Consider the following 16,058-nt stretch of genomic DNA (forward strand, 5'->3'; position numbering starts at 1 on the left):
CTGCTGTTTCCGGGCAGACACCCATTGTACTGTCTCCCTGTGGAACTGCAGACCACCTTCCAACACTGAGGGTCTTCCACATTTGCCAGAAAATACCAAGGGCTGAAGATATGCAATAGGCTTTACCTCGCTCTCTCAAGAGGTGGAGCTGGTGCATGCCTCAGAACATAAAAGGGTGGGGTTTGATTTCTCATCTTCGTGAATTATTTCTGAAGAGTTTATTGTATAATCAGTGACTAAGTAATTGTGGCCATGAGGAGATACAAAGTTGTTTCATTACAGACGGTGTAATCTTGAACTTCATGGAAAGGCCCCAGGGCTCTGTGGCTTCCCATCCGTCTTGTGATCCGGAATCATGCTGATCTGAAAGAGTACTGTGACTCTGGGAAATTTGTTACCAATGGATGTTAGCCACAAGTCCTATTGGCAAATGGACCCCAGGTGGCCTGCAGTGCCAGGCTATTTCCCTGCCAGCCTCCCAGTCTGGCCCTAACTCCCCAATGTAAGTGAAGGGCACAATGGAAACGTTATTTTAGGCCTTTCCACTTTAATTTCATTTCCTACAAGGGCATCTGCTGGTTTTTCTTCATTTGGCTGGTGCCTCCCATATGATTAGTGGAGATCCACTGAGCAAGGGCATTGACCTACTAATTGTTAAATGCATGTAGAAACTCTGAGGGTTCGGCTTTCAACGATATCCCAATTATTACTATACATTGTTTAGATGTTCTCTTCCCCATACTGCGTTATTGGGTTCATACTGGCTTCTAGTAGTAAAATCACTTGCTCTGTTTCTAAGCCTGGTGACAATTCTGTTGTGATTAACTCTTTCCCAACTTCTTGAACCTGAGAAATATATTATTCTATTAGAAGGAGCTCAAAAATGGTACATACATTTTTCTCTTTTATAACATACTTCTATGAAGTATCAGACATTTCATTTGCACTTTCTCATCTAACCTTTGCAACATCCATATGCATACTTATTATTATTGTGTCCATTTTATAGAGGGGAATATTGAACACACAGTGTTTGTTTTATTTTGTTTTTAAGTGACTGACCTATCAAATGTCACACAACTAGTAATTAGCAGATTGGTTTATAAACTCAGGCAACTGGCTTCAAGCTTAACTACTTCATGCTTAACTACTGTACTGTGCTGTTCTACTTGACTTCCTTGTATTGTTTTTAATTTGAGTGATTTTATCTATTGTAGTTGAATCGATGACTACTTGTTTGTTTGTTTATGAAAAACATATGGTCTTGAGTAATTAGGATGTATTTCCCAGCATCATTCAATTTCCATGACACATATTCTTCCAACCCCAACACACACACAACTGTGCACAACATACCGTTGGATTCAGACATATAAACATTGGTGCATTTTCCTTTTCATGATATAAAATTGTCCTCTTTCTTATACCCAATCACCTTACCATTTTTTTCAAGATGATCTGGAACCTGCTCTTGGTGAGCCACTTTGGAAATTAGGGGGACTTTTCTGAGACAGCAATAGTGTCTCTAATAAATATGGAATTCCAGGGAAGGTACACATAGTGTCTTAACACTGGATGGACAGTGTTTATCTCTTCAAATGGTTTGAAAGAATCCTTCAAATCTTTTTGGAACTGATTTCACTTCACCTTAGAAATCAACCACATAACACATTGGGTTGGATCAATGCATCCTCTGTATCTCTTGGAGCAGCAGCAGTGCAGAATTTTCCTTCTAAGATCAATGGCAGGCTGGGAAAATACCCAGACATTGTACCCAATGTGACAAGCAATAAGGAGTGGAGGTAAGAGATCCAGGCCAAGTCTTGGCCTCACCCCGCTTACTGGTCTTATGATCCTAGGCACATTACAGTTTCTTTGAGGCTTGCGTTTTATTTCTTCACAATGGGCCTGACAATCCCTGCTCTCCTTCTAGACTTTTCAAAGGGTGAAATGAGATGACAGCAGAAGCTGCCAGGCATGGTGATGAGCACACAGCAGGCCCTCACTAATGTGGAGTCCAAATCCCACACCTTAGCAAGGCTGGTTTAGGAACACTCCAGGGAATGTTCAACATTTTTCCTGTAAGGTAATTTCTTAAAATGAGTACATTGCTAGATCTCAGATCCCCAAATTTCCAGAATATAACGGAAATGAAGTTTCAGTCACTTCGCAATGAAACCGCAAACAAACTAAATGGAAAGTGATTTGAAGACTGTCAGAGGCACAAGGAAGTAGTCTCTTAAGAATCATTTTCTTTCTTCATTTTCTTTCCTTAGGATTTGGGAGTAGATTATTTAGATTCTTTTTTAAAGTAATTTAGATTAACTTTTGAACGGTCAGACTATTTGAGGTTAAAAAGAGTGAAGATAGATAAGGTTAACAATCATTTGATAACAGGAAAAAAAAAGTATAAATCATAGTAACTGTAACAGAACAAAATCCATTTTCCCCACTTAGAAACAGTAACTATTAGGTGGACAGAACCCAGAGAAAACACTTTAGCAGTATTGTTTGCTGAAGAGAATTCCTGTAACTAAATCAAAAATACTATTTTCGTGGGCCCTCTACCAAGGCATAGAAATAATTTTGTTATTACAGGCTCAACTTTCTAGAGATGATTTTGTGAGAAGATTTCACAAATGGTCGTGCTTGTCTTTTAAAGATAAATGGTGATGAATACACTGAGAAATCAACTACAATCTTCAGGGTATGTGTGAGTCTCAGACTCAACACCTTCATGACCTGTTTCTTTTTCCTGTGAGAGTTAGGAATCCCTCCTACGTGTCTGTGCTGTTGCATAGAGATGAAAATTTACTTTCTGTTACGTTGGGTACTGGAACTGGCAGAGGTAGATCTCATCCCTCTTGGTCTTCCAGCCATTTGTCTTCTTCCTCTCTCTGCAGAAACGCATCAGTAGACACTGCTTTCAATATTCGGGCTTCTCAAGAGGCTATTTTTGTTGTTTGTGACTTACAACTCATTAGAAGAAGGTGAAAGATAATTCTGTACCTCCGTGGCTGTTTAACTCCTTGAGAACTGTTTGCTTATGAAATCAAGCAAGACTGGAGAGGGTGCTCTGGGACAGTGAAAGAAGCCCAGGACAAATGATTTTAATTGGCAGAAGCAGTGCTGACTGGGACCCCAGACAGCCACCTGAGACCACTATAACTTTTCTCACTGTTGCCTGTCTCTGTTCTGGTAGATGCCGGGTTGTGGGTTAGATGTTCTTTTGCTTTTAGAAAAAAAGAAAAGAAAAAAGCACCTGAAATTATCTCTGCTTGTATTCATTCATTCATCAAATACTGATTGAATGCATATTGACAGGCAAAGATCTGTGCTGGTAGCCATAGTGATCAGAGCCAGGCCCAGTGTAAGGCAAGTGGGACACTCATCCCAGGGGCATCATTTAAGGGGACACACACACACAAACAGGAATCAAGATAAATAACACCTTAATGCAATATTTTAAGAAATCAAAAGTAATGCAAAAAAAGTGTAGTAAAGACAGAATCAGTAACAGTGCTATGCCAGACCATACTAGTGCCTGAGGCAAAAGGAGAAAATTGAAAGGAAAAGGGAAAGTAGAAGGAAAAATACGGATCCTGTCTTTATTCATAATGTTGATATATTGTTCATCACAGATTTTGCACTCATTTTTTAGAGTGTCACATTAAAGTATTATTTATTTTGACTTTTGTTGGGGGGGCCCTTTCAAATTCTGTATCTGAGGTAAACACCTCAGTGGCCTCACACTAGTCCCAGTCCTGATGGAGATGCAGAGCTCCTGCCCTTCAGCAGTTTATAGTAATAATGGGAGTGCTACATGCACTAAAAAAATTACTGTATTCCCCGGTAAAAAGTGATACATGCAAGGAGAGAGGTTATGGATAAATAGCATAGGCACTAACAGGAAGGAGAGTGTATTTCTACGCAGGGGTCAGTGAAGGTTTTGGAAGAGACTGTGTTTAAATGGGACCTTACCATGTTCTGGTTGGAGATTAAGAGAGAGATGACTCCAGAAACCACATCAAGTTTTTAAATGAAGAAAGAAGCCTTACCAGGTCAGAATAGAGTAAGGGAGCTCACAGGCTTTAAATGGAGAAGGCGTGCCAAGTGTGGATGAAAGGGTGTGTTTATAGGGTGCAGAGCGTGTCTGGGAGTCCTTCCTGTGGCAAAGGAGAAGGCCTGTAGGGGTGGATTCATTTTACAACCACCTTATATAAACAAGACCCTTCTTTCCAGTTCTCTGGATGGTGACAGAAGCCAGTGTGTGGAAACGAGTGAATAAATCCTGCTTGTGAATGATGAAGGAGGAGCCTTGTACCTAAAAGTTATCTTCATTCATCAGGTTAAATCTTGCCTCAAAGACTGATCTCTGACCCAGCAAGCAGCATTCTGCAGCGGTCAAGATGCATGCCAATGACAAAAATCTTAATGTAGAATATCAAATTTTTATAAGCCACAGTTACACAAAAGCAGAGGATAAAGCATGAATTCAGAATCTTCTACAAATTAATATCCAAGATCGAATCAGGGCTGAGCTAGAGGGTTTGATTCTGAATTCTGTAATTCATTCAGGGCCCAACCTCCTTTATTTACTACTAACCAACTTAAGGTTCAGAAACAGAGATTCTGGGAGGTTGTTTTAACCTAGTTCTCTGTTTTGAATAAGAGGAATCATTTGCGAATCTCCACTAACGCAGCTGGAGGAGGAGCAGAGAGAAGGTTCCCACTATGCAGAGTGAAAGGGAGTGTTAGCAAGAGTCAGTAGAGATCACCTGATCCACAACAAGTCAAACATAGACTGCTGGGCAAGCAGTGAATGGTCACCATTAGCAATTATTTGTTGAGTTAAGAAATGAACAGCACAAATCCTGCAGATTGTATTTTTCTAAAATCAGCTCACAAACACATAATATTTAACAGGAAGGGGGAGAAACAAGCCACCTGAAGATAAAATTGATGGCATTCTATGCTCCCAAAAGACATTCACCATCTTCCAGGAGGAGTGAAGGTATTGATTGTCCACTGGGTGACTTTACACTCACATCGTCAAAGCCTTTACCTCACCTAGAGGCTCTACTTTCTCAGAAAACCAAATGATCAAGTTACCAGATTAGAAAAACAATCTGTTTTAAGGACGAAAAAGTTTTGGCCTAAAGTGCATTGATGTACTTACTTTTAACAGAGTGATAGGAAATAGTTTTTCATAGACTCAGAGGAGGTGAGCATAGAAAGGGGGCATGGATGTTGCTAGCCCAGCAGTAGTACAGCTGTGGAATCCCTTCTCCAGGGGAGGCCCCTCAGCTACCCCAGTATGTAAAAGAAATCAAAGGGAGCTGCTCTGGCCAAAGTCAGAAAGGACCTGGAAACCTCAAATCACAGCTTTTGCCTAACCCTAAATAAGCCAGTGTAAAACCAAACAAAACAAAACAAAAAAGGAGAAGAAGACGAAAAATCCTCAAGGAAGCAGAAGCTGTGAAAGTTTGGATGATTTGCTCAAAGACACACAGGTGTAAGGGATGGGTTTGGGATACAGCTCCTGACTCCAGGTTCTGGCTTTTCCTGCTGTGCCCACAGAGAGGATGTCAAATCCAAAAGATGCCATTTCCCCTTGCAGTGTGTGCACTCACAGGACCCACATGGTGTATCTGTAAGGCACACTGGAGTAATAGACGGAGGTCATTGGTCCTTGGGGATTGGGTGGTTCCAAGCCTGGCCCAGCCACCCTGAGGGGCAAGAGACATTTTTCTCTCCATACATCTGTAACTCATCCCTGTGGGGAACACAAGCTGGGAAGCTCTAGGCTAAGTAGTCTGGCTCCCTACTCTTCCAGAGAAAAACAAGAGAGGAAAAGATTTGGGCCTGATCATGTTCTAACTGTGCCTTCAGTGCTAATCATGTACTGTTTTCTACACTTGCTCAGCAGCAAGACGTCCTATGCACCTGGAACAGGGCTGTGTGCTAAACCACGTCAGCAGAAGCTGGCTGTAGGGATGGGGAAAGAGGACAGATGCCAAATGTCTAGCACGGTGGTGACAACAGGAGATACTCAATGAAGAACATTCTCTCCCACATCCCCACCCACCCCTAGGACTGTTACCAACAGCAGTCTTCAAACCACAAGGGGGACATCAAAGCTGACTTCCAGTAAACCAGGCTTGCTCAAACTGCTTAAGAGAAAAAAAAAAGGACCTTTTGCTTTAAACATAGCTTTAAGGAGAAAAGTTGTGTCTCTCAACTAATATAAATATATTTAATATTTGAGATGTTGGCTACAACCAACCTTAATATTGTTTTGAAACGTTCAAGCAGTAACAGACCACAAATTGAGAGATATGCAGGCTTCCTCGATGTGCCAGCTCGATTATACTACTTACTCTGTGGACTTTCTGCTCAGAGATTAACTGTGACCGTTTCATTTCATTTCACACTTTCCCATTTAAAATGGTATGTCGCTGAGCTAATGCACTTAGCATAGCCATTTCCTGTTTGGTTTTCCTTTTCTATTTAAATACTGTAAAAGATATTGCACTATTCCCTGTGTGGGCTTTAATCAGTAAGTCTAATTTTATTGGGTAAATTACATAACCAGTGACCTACAAAGGCATCTGCTTCTAGCCAGTTGTGTGACCTTAGGCAAGTTTCTTATCTTCCTTGGTCTCAGGTCTTCGTTAAAAAAAATAGGATTAATAATGCCCCCACTGTTAGGAAAATTAATTGTTGGGGGGATTGAGATAATGTGTTTACATTTCTTAGCACATAGGCCCCTTCCCAGATTCTTGTAGGAAGGTAAGAGAGTAATAATTCAGATTCTGAATGTGCTAGAACTATTCTAAATGCTTTCTGCACACTTACTCACTTAATCTTTTCAAGGACGTTGTGAGCTAGAAATTATGATTATTCCCATTTTACAGAAGAAGAAACTGGGACATAGAGAGGTTAAGGAACTTGACCCCACACACAAGTAAGAGGGGTCAAGTTCATGCAGTTGGTTCCAGAAGCTGAATTCATAGCTCTATGACCCTTGCCAAATGTAGGTTCCTAACATCAACGTTTTTGGGTGATTCCATATGTCTGTGATTCATAAATTTTTGTGAAAGAAAGCCAACTTCTCTTTTAATATAGTCAAAGTGCTGGACAGAAGTTTAATAATTCTATTGGTATAGCCTCTCTTCCCAAGAATAATACTAGATTCAAACCGAATCAGATAAATGGCTGCCCAGGCACCTTCCCCTTCTCTGCTCAGTGTCCTCTTAATTTAACCAAAGTCTCAGAGAAAACCAAAATCTGTCCTTTGAGTTTCAAATGAATTGCCTCATATTCCCACCTGAGGGATGCTTACGCCCCTTTCTCCTGCTGGATTCTAGATGGAGAGGGAAGGTGTATTTTTCCATACTGCCGGTCAAGTTCCAGTTCTTTCTGCAGAAATATTAAATCTATGTATAAATATGTGCATCACCACACTGTCCACTGTGGGCTTTCTCTAACATGTGGATCTGGATGTCAAAAATCCAATCCCTTCTCTTGATTTATACACACACACACACACACACACACACACACACACACACACACGTCTTTATCTGTTCTGTTTTGTAATTTATATGTACTTTAGATCCTTTGCTGAAGACTTGGATAAATAAAGGGGTTTATATGATACCAATTCCAACAAATTAAAACAATTTAAAATTGACGTTATGTAATTTTTTTTCCCATCAATTGGGGCCTGTACCACGTGGTTCAACAATCTCCCCACCCTTCTACCCAGATTCTCACTAGTAAAAAATAGCATACTTTCTTTTTTTTATGCAGAGCAAGTCAACTCTGTCTTTGTTCAATCTTTTCCTTCCATAACTTTCCTTAGGCTTTTTTGTTCAACTCTTTGCATCAGGCTGGCTCATCAAGGTAGGAGAAATTCTGAAGCCAGCTACTTAGATAATCTGTTTTCTTAGATGGCATTAAGATTGTCCACAACTGGAATAAGTAATGCATCTCTGAGATTAACCAACCTTGACAGTTACATAGCAAGTTTCAACATCCCATTATAATTCTCTCTCTTACAACTCAAGGCAATTGCCTCTTGTCCTTTGTTCAGAAACCCAGGGTGCAGGATTCATTAACCCTTAACTAATATTCCATTCTAGAGATTGTGGGCTTCTTGGTGTGAAAGCTGTTTTTAATTTTCTCCAACCCTTGAGGCCACTGACTGGAGGTGAGGAGATAGAAAGTGAGGCAAGAGAAGCAGTTACCTGGGAAAGCTCTCAGCACTATGGGGGTGGGAAAGAAAGAGCACTGATCAAAGGACAAAGGGGCAGAGTTTAGGTGGCACCACTGGAGGTGACTCAGAGAAGGGACCATGGCAGAGACAGCCTCAAAGCTTGACTTGTCTGGGAGCCCTGAGAGAATAATTTTCAATTTTCAGTAACTGAAAATTAGGTCCAGGTCTGCCCTGTTTTATGTTTTGCTAATGTGCAACAAGCTGCCATTTTTCTTTCCTCTATTCATTTGATCTCATGACCAGCATTTCCAATTAATATTTGTTTAACACCAGGCCTGGGGTAGATATTTGGAGAACAGACTGAGAAGAAAATGCCCGCACCCTGCCCTGGAAACTTTCAGAGATACCTGCTGATTCTTCTGGTGCTGCTGTACTTGTAACTGCAAAGCAAGTGCACCAGCCATTCTGCCCAGATTCAGTCCCAACCAGCTTCCTACTGGGGGAAGGAAGAACACAATAGGAATTAGTGAAATTTCCAGTTTTGCCAAATACATGGACTTTGACACACAATAAAAATGTGTTTATAAAAGTTAAAAATGCCTTATGAAAGTGTACACTTACAAAGTAGAAAGCTGTTCAACCCTAGTCCTGCCAGCCCTGGGAACGCGGACAGCCCGGTCCTGAAGGAGGGCAGTGAGATCTTCCAGCAACACTTCAGAGTGGGTGCCATCGGATGGCTTCTCCTCAGGGAAGCCATTTGCCATCAAATAAAAATATTTCCTCTCATTTAATTATGTAGATTTTTGCTAAATTAAATGTACTAAGAGGCTGGAATCCAACATTTACAAAGGAGAAATCTCAGACTCCTCTGTTTTCTGCTGGCCTGTGCTTTCTTGAAAACAGACACCGGGCAATGGAAAATGTGGTAAAAGTTTTAATGCTCATGCTAAAAGGAAAAACACCTTTCCTTTCCTTTCCTTTCCTTTACATTGGCCAGCCACACCTGGCAAGGCAAAGATCAGCTGAGTGAAAAGTCATTTGTGTAAAATCCAGCCAAGCTGTCAGTTGAGCTTAGCAAGTAGTGACTTGGAAACAAAAAAATTAGGGGAAAGAAACTCATCTTCAGATATATTTTATTTTTGGTGTTTATATATATATATATATATATATATATATATATAATTGACAAGGAGTACATTGAATTCATCTTCAAAGAAATGTTCTCAAGAAAATATCCCAAAATATCCCAAAACATACCATTTTAATTTATATTAATGCTTGACATGAAATGGGAGAAAATGAAAAGTAATGAAAACCATTTTCCATAAAGTAGGACATATTTGCTCTAAAATTTCCAGTGTGATGCTACTCTTTTATGGAGCTGAAAAAAGGAGGCAGAAAAGAGGGACTCCTAACAATGTCTGTAAGTCTTTTCTCTAATTCAGCCACAAAGGGATTTACATGTTGTTCTTGCTTGATCCCAAAACATGTGTCCCCAGGTGGGAAAAGAAATCTGGTGGTAGGGAGAGGAGAAAATTCTACTCTCAGCTTTTCCACATGGCTTTATTAAAAAATCATTTTACTTTTTTGGAAACAATTTTTATATATGAAAAATAGAAACACAGATGCTTCCTAACAGATCCTGATGGTCCCATGCCTTGAGACTGTATTCAGAAAGGTGAAGAGATAGAGATGTTTCTCTCTGCTCTGAAAAGAGCACACAGTCACTGCCTCAGCACCACTACCTCCCTGTCCAGGGCAAGTCTTGGGATGCTTCTGAATTTGTACATAACGCTGAAGTCTGCAAAAGCCTTCTCTAGCATTAAATTCCCTAGTCAACTCTTAGGCCCCTTTAAACCGTGAACAAGACGACCCTTGTTCTGGAAAATCTATCTTGCCAACACACACATATATACAAAAACACAACTGTTGGGCAAATAAATCTTTCCAGAGAAAATAGATTCCTTTCCAATTCAGTCAACTGTACTGAGCTGGAAAGTGAGAAACGTTATTTTTCCAGGACGAAGGAAAAACAAGATCTCTCCTTGTTTACCCTGTCTAGCCCATTTCAAAAGAAGGTCAGTTTAATGCCTTCATTTAAAAAAAAAAAAAAAAAAAAAAAAAAAAAAAAAACTCAAGTGTTGTGTATCAGAAGACACTTAGTTCCTTTCAGGCTGGGAATCACACATTGAAGCTCTGTGGCTTTTTCCTTTGACCTAAGATACACATGGCAGGGCTGAATTGCCTACTGCCCTGGAGATGTCAAAAGTATCAGGAGTGGGAAGGACAGAGTCTGGTGATGTGGAATTCTTTGCTATTGGCCAGCCTCCTGATTGCCAGCCTGTGTCCCACCCCACTCACTGAGCATGAAACATGGAGCTTATGAATTGATCCCCACGTCATTCAAGGCCACACACATTCTCCATGCTTACTTCTCCCTATTCCCCATAATTTGAGGGCCTGGATCATCCCCTTGGAGAGTGAGAAAACATGGAGTTATAATATTCCTGACTGAAGAGCATGGATAGAATATAAATTGGACACAATGCTTGTCTATTCCCTGGGATGCTCTTTAGGACTTAGAGTTCTAAGTCTCAGGGAAGTCCTAACTACAGCGACAGTAACTGGAGTCTGAGGATTCCAGCTTCCTCGTTCCTCAACATAAATACAGGCTTCACATGTATAGCATGTAGCATATAGTTGTTGCCCAGTAAAAATTTGTTTCTATTTTTTCACCAAAAAATTTCTATTTGCCATTAGATATGGCAGAAAAAAGGTAATAATTTCATATATTTTCATTTCTTCCAAGCATCATTAGTTCTTGTCTTATCTAATTTGTGGTTGCCATAAGGGTATGCAATTATACATATTTCTTCTCTGCCTCATCCCAAACCTATTCCAAACAGAATAGTCTGATATATGACTGCTGGGTCACAGTGGCACATGAGCCAGAGCCAAATGGAAAAAAATGCAAAATATCTTACTAGTAACTATATTGATTACATGTTAACAAGATAATATTTTGTATATACTGGATTAAATTCAATATATCATTAAAATAAATTTGACCTATTCCTTTTTACTTTTTTAATATCGCTACTAGAAATTTAAAATTACACATGTGGCCTGCACTGTATTCCTATTAGACAGTGCTGGTGTAGACTACTTTGTGAAATGTAGAATAAATAAGGTAATAATTAAAGGTAAGGGCCTATGATAATAACTAGCCTTTATGGTACATTTACTATATCTGGCATTTTATATGATTTTATTTCATTCTAATAACGTTTATGAAAGGTAATTATTATTAGCCCATTTGTTGAAAGTATCCTGCCCAAAATTTTACAGCATGCTAGCAGAGCTGGTATTTAAATTCTGGGTTTCTGGCACTAGAATACACGAGCTTTACAGTCTAAAATGATATCTCTTAAGTATTCCTTATCTCACTTAAAAAAAATTCCCAAGAATGTTGACATCAGGTGACCTGGAAAAAATAGGATTATCTACTCCATTAGTTACTAATTACAGCTTTAAAATTTTGATAATCTGAAAATCAGTGTTATATATTTTTTATTTTATTATTGAGAAGGAATAATAATAGAAACGTTGGTCTCTAACCTATGAATTTAAACTGGAGAAAATTAAAAATTAAACTTCTGTCTTTCCTAAACACAGAAGAAAAGGGAAACTTATTTGATGGGAAAGACGTTAATATTCATTGAGCACCTACTATTTCCATTTGTGTCCCATAAATGCATTATTCTTAACAGGTCCAAAACAGAAAACATCATCTTTATCCCCAAACCAGCTCCTCCTCATCCTCCATTCTCTATCTTAGGTATAGTCACCTGAATCTACCTACTTACTCACTTACGCCAGAAACCTCATTCTTTTCTCAGCTCCTCTCATTTCTTTACCCTCCTTTCAGTCTTGCCAGTTTATAGAACACGGGTATTCTTACTTTGCCTGAGCAGTAGAGATTGTGCTTCCCAGTGACTGTGCCAAGTTCTTATTCTTATCAGCAGAACGTTTTCCCATATCCCCCAGCACATGGAGTTATTCAGCTTGCTAATGTTCTCCAAATAGGCATAAAATTATATCTCATTGTTATGTTAATTAGCTGAGGTACTTATGATTTGTTCATTTTTTGGGTTCATTGCTTTGTAAATTGCCTGTTCATATACTTTGCCCATTTCTCTAAATGAAGTTGCTCTCTTTACCTTGTTTGATTTGACTTCTTATTTGATCTGGTCTCTTCATTTATATTCTAGATAGGAATCCCTTGTCTGTTTGAATATTATAAGTCTCTGTTCCTATTTTTAAATATGTTTCTAACTTTATCCATGTTATGTGTCTTTCTGTATAATTAAAAAAACTTAATTTTGATATATATCAATAATCAATGTTATACCACATGGCTTTTGTGAAGTTTTTGTTTAAGTTTTGAAATGCTCTACTGGTCCAACATTACATACATTTTTAGAACAAATTTATTATGAATTTCAGACTAGAATTTTGATGGAATTACACTATACCTACTAGATATATGCAGAGAGGGTTAACGTCTTTATGATATTAAATCTTCCCATATAACAATAAGAAATATTTCTCATTCACTCAGGAAGTTTTTCAAGGGGGCTGTATGTATTCTTGTTTAATTACCAGATATTTTTAGTTGTTGCTACTATAAATCGTATCTTGCTTTTAAAAAAATAACATTTTATAGTTGCTTGCTGTTGGAAATGCTCTTATAGTTTGATCACATGTCCACCAAGTTTTTACTGTTTAGCTGTTGATCCTATTGTTTATTCTGAATAGATGGATATATCATCTGCAAACACTGACAGTTAATTTCTTCCTTTCCAATCACCATTTTTATCCTTCTTTCCTTCAATGTGGGTTAGGATTTCCAACAGTGTCGTATTGGTTGTGTTATATAGTGGCTTATCACAGTGAGAATGCTTGTCTTAACAGGAATGCACTTAAATTTTCTCCATTAACTATAATGTTTGTGGAGGTTTTGGAATATAACCAAAATCCACTTAGGGGAATTAAAGAAATCCTTTTCTACTCTTTGCTAAGAGCTTTTATCATAAATAAGCAAAGAATTTATCAAGTACTTTTTCTGCATCAATTGAAATTATTGTGAGATTTAAAAAATTTAATTTACTAATGTTCTTAATTTTGTTGGCAGAATCCCTAATAAGGAATCATTTATTAATCAAGCTGTATTATTTTAAAACATACTATTGGATTCAATTAGCTAATATTTTAAAAGATATTTTTCATCTACTTGAGTAAGATAAATGGAGCTATAATTTTCTTTCTTTCTTTGTAAAACACCATCGTTGTAAAATGTCCATCTGATTGCACCAATATCATAAAATGAACTCAGCCAGCTTTTGCCATATCTGTTTTGGAATAACAGAATACAGATGAGAATTTGTTGTTCCTCAAGAGTTTGATAGAATGCACCTGTAAAACCATTTGGGCCTACATTTTTTTGAGAAGACAGATCATTGATTGCATTTAATCTCTAAAATCTGTTGGTTTAGTCAAGTGTCCTATTCTTTATGTCAATTTTGGCATTTAATATTTTTTCATTTTGATTAGGTTTTCAAAATTTTTATATTTTCTCTCTTCTAATATTTCAATGCTTTTTGAAAATGATACCTGTTGATAGAGAATTCAAACAATATAGAAAATATTAAAGAAAAAAATAACAAAAATCCACCCCAAATCCTATGCTCCAGAAATAATCATAATATAAACATCTATAGAGATATTTTTATAGCAGTCATCTTTCTATGTACAGAATTATAATAATAATAATAACAATAGACACACATATAGCACTTATTATTATTATACACAGATACTGTATTAGTCTTTTCTTGCATTGCTATAAAGAAATATCTGAGACTGGGTAATTTATAAAGAAAAGAGGTTTAATTGGCTCGTGGTTCTTCAAGCTGTACAGGGAAGCATAGCAACTTCTGCTTTTGGAGAGGCCTCAGGAAACTTACAATCATGGCGGAAGGCAAAGAGGGAATGAGGCGTCTCACATGGTGGGAGTAGAAGCAAGAGAGAGGGGAGGTGATACACACTTTGAAACAACCAGATCATGCAAGAACTCACTCACTCATTACCACAAGAACAGTACCAAGAGGATGGTACTAAATCATTCATGAGAAACCGCCCCAACGATCCAATCACCTCTCACCAGGCCTCACCTCCAACACTGGGGATAACAACTGAACATGAGATTTGGGTGGGAACACAGATCTAAACCATATGAGATACTGATAGAATAATTATGTACATATATAGATAGAAGAATGGATGCTTAGAAAGCTAAATGATGGATAGACAGATATATAACCCTGCAAGTATTTCTATTACAAGACCTACAAGAACTTTTTATTTGCATTTAATGATCACAAATATATCCCCTACAGGATTCTGCACTCAATGAGAGTGGGAACCCTGTTCTATGCATCACTGCAGCCAGGCTGGTTTCTGGCATTGATTCAAGTTTATAGAATGTTTATTGAATGAGTGAGTAAATGAAGAACATGCAGTGCAATGTGCAAACATTGTTCAAGGAACGACATACATTTTGCTTATGTAATCCTTCCCAGCCCCTTGCAAAGAAGATGTATCATCCCCATTTTTCAGATGAGGAACTGAAATAGGAAGAAAGTAATTTGCCCAGGGCGTAAAGAGCAACATGCTGGATTCTGGCACGGGCTCTGATTCTGATAGCCCCCCTTTCCACTATACCACACTGATACTCAGAACAAATACCCCAAGAGGCCAAAAAAGGTATGAAGAATCTGCAGTTCCTTCATTGAAAAAATATTTATTAAACTCCTAAACACCATGCACTGGGATAGGAACTGAGTTTCAATGACTCCTAAACAAGGCTCCTGCACTGTATCCCAACAACGCAAAAAAAAACAACCTATGGTTATGCTGTGCTCTGGAGTGTGTTGTGTGAGTGAAGGGAGAAGTACAAAAAAGAAGGTAGTTCCTAGAGGCCTCCTATGTAAAAGCAGGAAAATAGAAGGCAGGCAATTGGAGGAGCCAGGGACACTGCTCCAGGCCAACACGGGTCCAGCAGTGGAAGTGACGAAAACAGGAGGGCCCTGTGGGAGACACAGCAGCCCTGCTTAGAAAATGGGCCTACCCACTTTGGGCCTACCAATTAGGGAAAAAGGCCCTCGCTGCTGACCAATTAGAAGAAGGTTCCCTTTCATCTCGCTGACCCAGCCCCATGCTGCACACATCGCAGGGGCCGAACAAGAGCGAGTCTCAGTCCCGACTGCCCTGACTTAGCTGGGTGCCCTTGTCACAACAAAACCCACATCATCACCCAGCCCCCTGGGCGAAGCTCTCAGTAGGGCAGCCCTCATCATAGCTCCCTTTATTTAAGGCCACTTTTACAAGTCATTAGAACAGATCCTGGTTGGTTTTATGACATCTGCCCCCTAAGGTTAACAAATATGTCAATCAAGAGGTTTATAATCCAAGGAGGGAAAGGAGGCAGGGCAGGTTATTTTCTAGTGACTTTCGTATTACCAGAAATCCCAATTAAGAATTTCAGATTTTTTTTTTTTTTTTTTTAGACACGGTCTTACTCTGTCACCCCGGCTGGAGTGCAGTGGCACAGTCTCAGCTCACTGCAACCTCCGCCTCCCAGGTTCAAGTGATTCTCCTGCCTCAGCCTCCCTAGTAGTTGGGATTACAGGCACCTGCCGCCATATCCAGCTAATTTTTGTAGAGAAGGGGTTTCATCATGTTGGCCAGGCTGGTCTTGAACTCCTGACCTCAAGTG

The 16,058-nt window shown here is 39.0% G+C and overlaps 2 long non-coding RNA genes across 2 annotated transcripts in view; one reads left to right on the forward strand and one right to left on the reverse strand.

Moving 5' to 3' along the window:
• The window catches only part of LOC144336355 (uncharacterized), a 41,937-nt gene that overhangs the window by 4,488 nt on the left and 21,391 nt on the right, over positions 1-16,058 (reverse strand). The gene's annotated exons all lie outside the window — the stretch shown is intronic.
• Positions 328-16,058, forward strand: part of LOC106994245 (uncharacterized) — a 41,505-nt gene continuing 25,774 nt past the window's right edge. Inside the window, exon 1 of the long non-coding RNA XR_013408048.1 lies at positions 328-502. This is a non-coding gene — a long non-coding RNA (uncharacterized LOC106994245). The remainder of the gene's footprint in view (positions 503-16,058) is intronic.

Source organism: Macaca mulatta, chromosome 17, assembly GCF_049350105.2.
Source record: "Macaca mulatta isolate MMU2019108-1 chromosome 17, T2T-MMU8v2.0, whole genome shotgun sequence".
In the NCBI taxonomy this organism is placed as follows: domain Eukaryota; kingdom Metazoa; phylum Chordata; class Mammalia; order Primates; family Cercopithecidae; genus Macaca; species Macaca mulatta.